Source organism: Mesoplodon bidens (genome assembly GCF_964165515.1).
Source record: "Mesoplodon bidens genome assembly, chromosome: X".
NCBI classification, from domain to species: domain Eukaryota; kingdom Metazoa; phylum Chordata; class Mammalia; order Artiodactyla; family Ziphiidae; genus Mesoplodon; species Mesoplodon bidens.
The window spans coordinates 60,349,436-60,357,894 of NC_138163.1; the positions used below are offsets into that span (position 1 = coordinate 60,349,436).

The following is an 8,459-nucleotide window of genomic DNA, read 5'->3' on the forward strand; positions in this document are numbered from 1 at the left end:
CTAAACAATACACTACTTAATAACAAAGTGATCACTGAAGAAATCAAAGAGGAACTCATAAAACACCTAGAAACAAATGACAATGGAGACAAGACGCCCCAAAAGCTGTGAGATGCAGCAAAAGCACTTATAAGTGGGAAATTTATAGCAATACAATCCCACCTTAAGAAACAGGAAACATCTCGAGTAAACAACCTGACCTAGCACCTAAAGCAATGAGAGAAAGAAGAACAGAAAACTCCCAAAGTTAGCAGAAGGAAAGAAATCATAAAAATCAGATCAGAAATAAATGAAAAAGAAATGAAGGAAACAATAGCAAAGATCAAAAAAACTAAAAGCTGGTTCTTTGAGAAGATAAACAAAATTGATAAGCCATTAGCCAGACTCATCAAAAAAAAAGGGGGGGGAGAAGACTGAAATCAATAGAATTAGAAATGAAAAAGGAGAAGAAGCAATTAACAATGCAGAAATACAAAAGATCATGAGAGATTACTACAAGCAACTCTATGCCAATAAAATGGACAACCTGGGAGAAATGGACAAATTCTTAGAAATGCACAACCTGCCAAGACTGACTCAGGAAGAAATAGAAAATATGAATAGACCAATCACAAGCACTGAAATTGAAACTGTGATTAAAAATCTTTCACCAAACCAAAGCCCAGGACCAGTCTTCACAGGCGAATTCTTTCAGATATTTAGAGAAGAGATAACACCTATTCTTCTCAAATTCTTCCAAAATATAGCAGAGTGAGGAACACTTCCAAAGTCATTCAATGATGGCACCATCACCTTGATACCAAAACCAGGCAAGGATGTCACAAAGAAAGAAAACTACAGGCCAATATCACTGATGAACATAGATGCAAATATCCTCAACAAAATACTAGCAAATAGAATCCAACAGCACATTAAAAGGATCATACACCATCATCAAGTGGGGTTTATTCCAGGAATGCAAGGATTCTTCAACATACGCAAATCAATCAAAGTGATACACCATATTAACAAACTGAAGGAGAAAAAATATATGATCATCTCAATAGATGCACAGAAAGCTTTCAACAAAATTCAACACCTATTTATGATAAAAACTCTGCAGAATGTAGGCATAGAGGGAACTTTCCACAACATAGTAAAGGCCATATATGACAAACCCACAGACAACATCATCCTCAATGGTTAAAAACAGAAAACTTTTTCACTAAGATCAGGCAAAAGACAAGGCTGCCCACTCTCATCACTCTTATTCAACATAGTTTTGGAAGTTTTAGCCACAGCAATCAGAGAAGAAAAGGAAATAAAAGGAATCCAAATCAGAAAAGAAGAAGTAAAGCTGTCACTGTTTGCAGATGACATGATACTATACATAGAGAATCCTAAAGATGCTACTAGAAATCTACTAGAGCTAATCAATGAATTTGGTAAAGTAGCAGGATACAAAATGAATGCACAGAAGTCTCTGGCATTCCTGTACACTAATGATGAAAATTCTGAAAGTGAAATCAAGAAAACACTCCCATTTACCATTGCAACACAAAGAATAAAATATCTAGGAATAAACCTACCTAAGGAGACAAAAGGCCTGTATGCAGAAAATTCTAAGACACTGATGAAAGAAATTAATGATGACACAAATAGATGGAGAGATATACCATGTTCCTGGATTGGAAGAATCAATATTGTGAAAATGACTCTACTACCCAAAGCAATCTACAGATTCAATGCAATCCCTATCAAACTACCACTTGAATTTTTCACAGAAGTAGAACAAAAAATTTCACACTTTGTATGGAAACACAAAAGACCCTGAATAGCCAAAGCAATCTTGAGAACGAAAAACAGAGCTGAAGGAATCAGGCTCCCTGACTTCTGACTATACTAGAAAGCTACTGTAATCAAGACAATATGGTACTAGCAGAAAAACAGAAAGATAGATCAATGGAATAGGATAGAAAGCCCAGAGATAAACCCACGCACATATGGTCACCTTATCTTTGATAAATGAGGCAGGAATGTACAGTGGAGAAAGGACAGTCTCTTCAATAAGTGGTGCTGGGAAAACTGGACAGGGACATGTAAAAGTATGAGATTAGATCACTCCCTAACACCATACACAAAAATAAGCTCAAAATGGATTCAAACCTAAATGTAAGGCCAGAAACTATCAAAATCTTAGAGGAAAACATAGGTAGAACACTCTATGACATAAATCACAGAAAGATCCTTTTTGACCCACCTCCTAGAGAAATGGAAGTAAAAACAAAAGTAAAGAAATGGGACCTAATGAAACTTCAAAGCTTTTGCAAAGCAAAGGATACCATAAACAAGACCAAAAGACAACGCTCAGAATGAGAGAATATATTTGCAAATGAAGCAACTGACCAAGGGTTAATGTCCACAATTTATAAGCAGCTCATGCATCTCAATAGCAAAAAACCAAACAACCCAATCCAAAAGTGGGCAGAATACCTAAATAGACATTTCTCCACAGAAGATATACAGACTGCCAACAAACACATGAAAGAATGCTCAACATGATTAATCATTAGGGAAATGCAAATCAAATCTACAATGAGATATCATCTCACACTTGTCAGAATGGCCATCAACAAAAAATCTAGATACAGCCCCCTCACCACGAGGAGGAGGTGGAGGAGGAGGCAGCTTGGGGAGATTGAGCAGCGAGCTGGAGCACGGAGCGTGAGGGATCAGAGCTGCCTGCCCGCCCACCGCCGCCTCCCCTCCATAAGCAGGAGCCCGGGCCAGGTCCCGACACCCAGCCCCAGCCCGTCCCTCATCGTCAGGCTGCGAGGGCAGTGCACGCGAGCCAGGGAGAGGGAAAGCAAGCGAGCGAGCGCCAGGAGGATGTGGCCGGACCGAGTGAGCGCCCGCGCATGTGGCGTGAGGTGAAGCCGCTGCCCACCCCCTTTGCCTTCCCTTCTCTCCCCCACCCACCGCTCTCTCCCGACCGCGGAGCAGCATTGTGTCAGCGCCGGCGGCCAAAGTCAGTAAAAAGAGCTCAACTCCAACCACAACGGGGCCGACGAGACCTCAGAAAAAGAACAGCAAGAAGCAATTGAACATATTGATGAAGTACAAATGAAATAGACAGACTTAATGAACAAGCCAGTGAGGAGATTTTGAAAGTAGAACAGAAATATAACAAACTCCGCCAACCATTTTTTCAGAAGAGGTCGGAATTGATCGCCAAAATCCTAAATTTTTGGGTAACAACATTTGTTAACCATCCACAAGTGTCTGCACTGCTTGGGGAGGAGGATGAAGAGGCGCTGCATTATTTGACAAGAGTCAAAGTGACAAAATTTGAAGATATTAAATCAGGTTACAGAATAGATTTTTATTTTGATGAAAACCCTTACTTTGAAAATAAAGTTCTCTCCAAAGAATTTCATCTGAATGAGAGTGGTGATCCATCTTCAAAGTCCACTGAAATCAAATGGAAATCTGGAAAGGATTTGACAAAACGTTCAAGTCAAACTCAGAATAAAGCCAGCAGGAAGAGAGAGCATGAGGAACCAGAAAGCTTCTTCACCTAGTTTACTGATCATTCTGATGCAGGTGCAAATGAGATAGGAGAGGTCATCAAAAATGATATTTGGCCAAATCCATTACAGTACTACTTGGTTCCAGACATGGATAATGAGGAAGAGGAGGGAGAAGATGATGCTGATGATGAAGAGGAAGAAGGATTGGAAGATATTGATGAAGAAGGGGATGAGGATGAAGGAAGATGAAGGAGAAGATGACTAATGGAACACTGAGGCATTCCAACCTTCCATTTAAAATTTTCTCCAGTCCCTGGGAGCAAGTTGTAGTCTTTTTTTTTTTTCTCCTTCTCCTCTTGTGCTCAGTGGCCCTGTTTCTGAGGTCTCTTTTCTCCTTTATACCATGGCTCACAACTTATTTTGGGGGAAATACCTTGAACAGAATTCAGTGGGAAAAGAATCTCTACCCGTTTCTGTTCCAAATTCATTTTTATCCCTTCCTGTCTCAACAAAAACTTTATGGAATCAACACCACCATGCTCCATGGGAAAAAAGAAAAACCTTCTGCTCCCTTAGCTCTGCTGGAAGCTGGAGGGTGCTAGGCCCCTGTGTAGTAGTGCATAGAATTCTAGCTTTTTTCCTCCTTTCTCTGTATATTGGGCTCAGAGATTACACTGTGTCTATGTGAATATGGACAGTTAGCATTTACCAACATGTATCTGTCTACTTTCTCTTGTTTAAAAAAAGAAAAAAAAAACTTAAAAAAATGGAGTTATAGAGGTCAGCAAAGGGTGGGTTTGAAATGTTTGGGTGGGTTAAGTGGGCATTTTGACAACATGCCTTCTCCTTTGGCATGTTAAATTGTGATGTTTAACGGATATCCTTGCAGTTTAAGATGACACTTTTAAAATAAAATTCTCTCCTAATGATGACTTGAGCCCTGCCACTCGATGGGAGAATCAGCAGAACCTGTAGGGTCTTATTTGCAATTGACATTCTCTATTGTAATTTTGTTCCTGTTTATTTTTAAATTTTTCTTTTTGTTTCACTGGAAAGGAAAGATGATGCTCAGTTTTAAACGTTAAAAGTGTACAAGTTGCTTTGTTACAATACAACTAAATGTGTACACAAAGGAAAAAAAATCTAGAAACAGTAAATGCTGGAGAGGGTGTGGAGAAAAGGGAACACTGTTACACTGTTGGTGGGAGTGTAAATTGATACAGCCACTATGGAGAACAGTATGGAGGTCCTTAATAAACTACAAATAGACCTATCATATGACCCAGCAATCCCACTCCTGGGCATATACCCTGAGAAAACCATTATTCAAAAAGAGTCATGTACCAAAATGTTCATTGCAGCTCTATTTACAATAGCCCAGAGATGGAAACAACCTAAGTGTCCAGCATCGGATGAATGGCTAAAGAAGGTGTGACACATATATACAGTGGAATATTACTCAGCCATAAAAAGAAATGAAATTGAGCTATTTGTAGTGAGGTGGATAGACCTAGAGTCTGTCATACAGAGTGAAGTAATTCAGAAAGAGAAAGACAAATAACGTATGCTAACACATATATATGGAATTTAAGAAAAAACAAACGTCATGCAGAACCTAGTGGTAAAACAGGAATAAAGACACAGACCTACTTGAGAATGGACTTGAGGATATAGGGAGGGGGAAAGCTAAGCTGTGACAAAGTGAGAGTTAGGCATGGACATATATACACTACCAAACGTAAGGTAGCGAGCTAGTGGGATGCAGCCGCATAGCACAGGGAGATCAGCTCGGTGCTTTGTGACCACCTGGATTGGTGGGATAGGGAGAGTGGTAGGGAGGGAGACACAAGAGGAAAGGGATATGGGAACAGATGTATATGTATAACTGATTCACTTTGTTATAAAGCAGAAACTAATACACCATTGTGAATCAGTTATACTCCAATAAAGTTGTAAAAATAAATCTGGCTTTGTTAGTAGATGACATAATTTTCTATCTAGAAAATCTTCAGAATTTTTTTTTAAAAGAGCACTGGAAATAATAAGTGATTAGGGGCTTCCCTGGTGGCGCAGTGGTTGAGAGTCTGCCTGCCAATGCAGGGGACACGGGTTCGAGCCCTGGTCTGGGAAGATCCCACATGCCGCGGAGCAACTAGGCCCGTGAGCCACAGCTACTGAGCCTGCGTGTCTGGAGCCCGTGCTCCGCAACAAGAGAGGCCGCGATAGTGAGACCCGCGCACTGCGATGAAGAGTGGCCCCTGCTCGCCGCAACTAGAGAAAGCCCTCGCACAGAAACGAAGACCCAACACAGCAAAAATAAATTAATTAATTAATAAAAAACTCCTACCACCAACATCTAAAAAACAAACCGATAACAATAATAAGTGATTATACCAAGGTTACAGGACACACCGTTAATATACAAAAGTGAATTACTTTCCCATATACCAGCAATGAACAAGTGGAATTTGAAATTAAAACAAAAAAAATTACATTAACTCCCCTAAAAATTGAAGTACCTAGGTATAAATCTAACAAATCATATACCAGATCTATGTGAGGGAAACTACAAATCTCTGAAGAAGGAAATCAAATAACTAAAAATACCACAAAAATCAAAATGCAAGATTCAATAGTGTGTTGTCTACAAGAGGCTCAATTTAGATTTAGGAACACAGAGGCTGAAAATAAAGGGATGGAAAAGGTATTCCACACAAATGGAGAGCAAAAGACAGTAGAGATGGAGATATAGATAAAACAGAGTTTAAGTCAAAAACTGTCTCGGGAAACAAAGACTATTATACAATGATAAAAGGGTCAAATCACCTGAAAGATATAATAATTATAATATATATGCACCCAACATCAAAGCACCTAAATTTATAAATCAAATATTGACAGAAGTCAAGGCAGTAATAAACAACAAAATAATTGGATGAGACTCCAATAGCCCACTTTCAATAGTGGATCCACGTCCTAAATGTAGGACCTAAAACTATAAATATCTCAGAAGAAAACATAGGGAAAAATCTTTATGACATTGAATTTGGCAAGATTTTCTGGATATGACAACAAAGCATATGCCAAAATAGACAGGGTAATGGCAACCCAGAACTTATAGTTTCTGATCCTTCATGCAAGGAGTTTGGAAGTCACCACTCTGTCCTAACAACAAGTAAAAAGCTGAACAGTCTTTAACAATATTCCATAAGAGAGGGAAGGACAAAGTGCAAACCACTGCCCTCAAGATTGAAGAGACAAAGAGACAATTACAAGGAGTCACTGCTTACAGGGTGACTCACTCATAAGTGGGGCTGTTCAATATTGTGCAATTTTTCCCCTAGAGCTCTACCAGAGTCTCAAAGTAAATGTCACTGAACAATGCCCTTATACAACCAGAAAAGGAGGGGGAAAGTATTTTAAAGATATACCAGAAAATTCTGTAATTCTTAACAATCCTTCACCTCAGAGGAATCTTCTTAATCAGAGACTAACCTATTGGCATATTATCAGAGCCTAACTGAACTGAATGAAAGGATATGCACAACTTCAGCCAGCTCTAGCCTTGCTTATGGAAGAAGGGAAATACCCAAATTGGCCCCACTGTAGCCATGTTAATGTCCCACCTAACTGAGGAGAAAAAAATGTGGGAAACTCTTGTAAGACTTACAGTATGGAGGCATAGGCTCACTGAATGACTGAGACATAAGCATAAAACTACAGAACACTTCATCTCCCCCTACAAACCAATACATTACTAAAGTCTATCTATAGCAGTTTGTTTTACCCAGTGCATCATGTCAAGCTATCAAGAGATAATTACAAGGCATACAAAAAGACAAAAACTACATCTACATGTGGAACAACTCCTACAGAACACTTACTGAATGATGACAGAAGACTTCAGACTTCCAAAAAGGCAAGAAACTCCCTATGTACCTGGGTAGGGCAAAAGAAAAAAAGGAAAAACAAAGAAAATAATAGGAGTGGGACCTGCACTTCTGGGAGGAAACTGTGAAGGAGGAAAAGTTTCCACACACTAGGAAGCCCCTTCAGTGGTGGAGATGGAGTGGGGATGGGAGGGAAAGTTTGGAGCCACTGGGGAGAGTGCAGCAACAGGGGTGCAGATGGCAAAGGGGAGAGTTTACTGCACAGAGGATCAGTGCTAACCAGCACTCACCAGCCGAGAGCCTTGTCTGCTCATCCACCAGGGCAAGTGGGGGCTGGGAGCTGAGGCTCAGACTTCGGAGGTCAGATCCCAGGGAGAGGACTGTGGTTGGTTGCATGAACAAAGTCTGAAGGGGGCTAGTCCTCCACAACCAGCAGGGAGGGAGTCTGGGAAAATGTCTGGACCTGCCTAAGAGTCAAGAGACCATTGTTTTAGGGTGTGCAAGGAGAGAGGATTCAGAACAACACCTAAATGAGCTCCAGAGACAGGCACGAGCAGCAGCTATTAGCACAGGCACCAGAGACGGGCATGGAATGCTAAGACTGCTGCTGCAGCCACCAAGAATCCTGTGTAAAAGCACAGGTCACTATCCACACCCCCGGGAGCCTGTGCAGCCCGCCACTGCCAGGGTCCCATGATCCAAGGACAACTTTTCCAGGAGAACAAACAGCGTGCCTCAGGCTGTTGCAATGTCACGCCGGCCTCTGCTGCCACAGGCTCACCCAGCATTCTGCACCCTTCCCTCCCCCCAGCCTGAGTGAGCCAGAGCCACCAAATCAGCCATTCCTTTAACCCCAACCTTCCTGGGCAGGATCAGATGCCTGAGGACAACCTAGATGTAGAGGTGGGGCCAAAACCAAAGCTGAACCCCAGGAGCTGTGCGAACAAAAAAGAGAAAGGGAAATCTCTCTGTGCAGCCTCAGGAGCAGCAGATTAAATCTCCACAATCAAATCCATTTACCCTGAATCTCTGGAATACCTGAATATATAACAAACCATCC

General features: G+C 41.0%; 1 pseudogene across 1 annotated transcript; it reads left to right on the forward strand.

The window, feature by feature from the left end:
* The first annotated feature begins 2,601 nt into the window (after positions 1-2,601).
* On the forward strand, positions 2,602-4,270 carry LOC308609344 (protein SET-like; annotated as a pseudogene). The gene is made up of 2 exons: positions 2,602-2,909; positions 2,983-4,270. The product of its transcript is annotated as a protein SET-like (transcript).
* Positions 4,271-8,459: the final 4,189 nt, after the last annotated feature.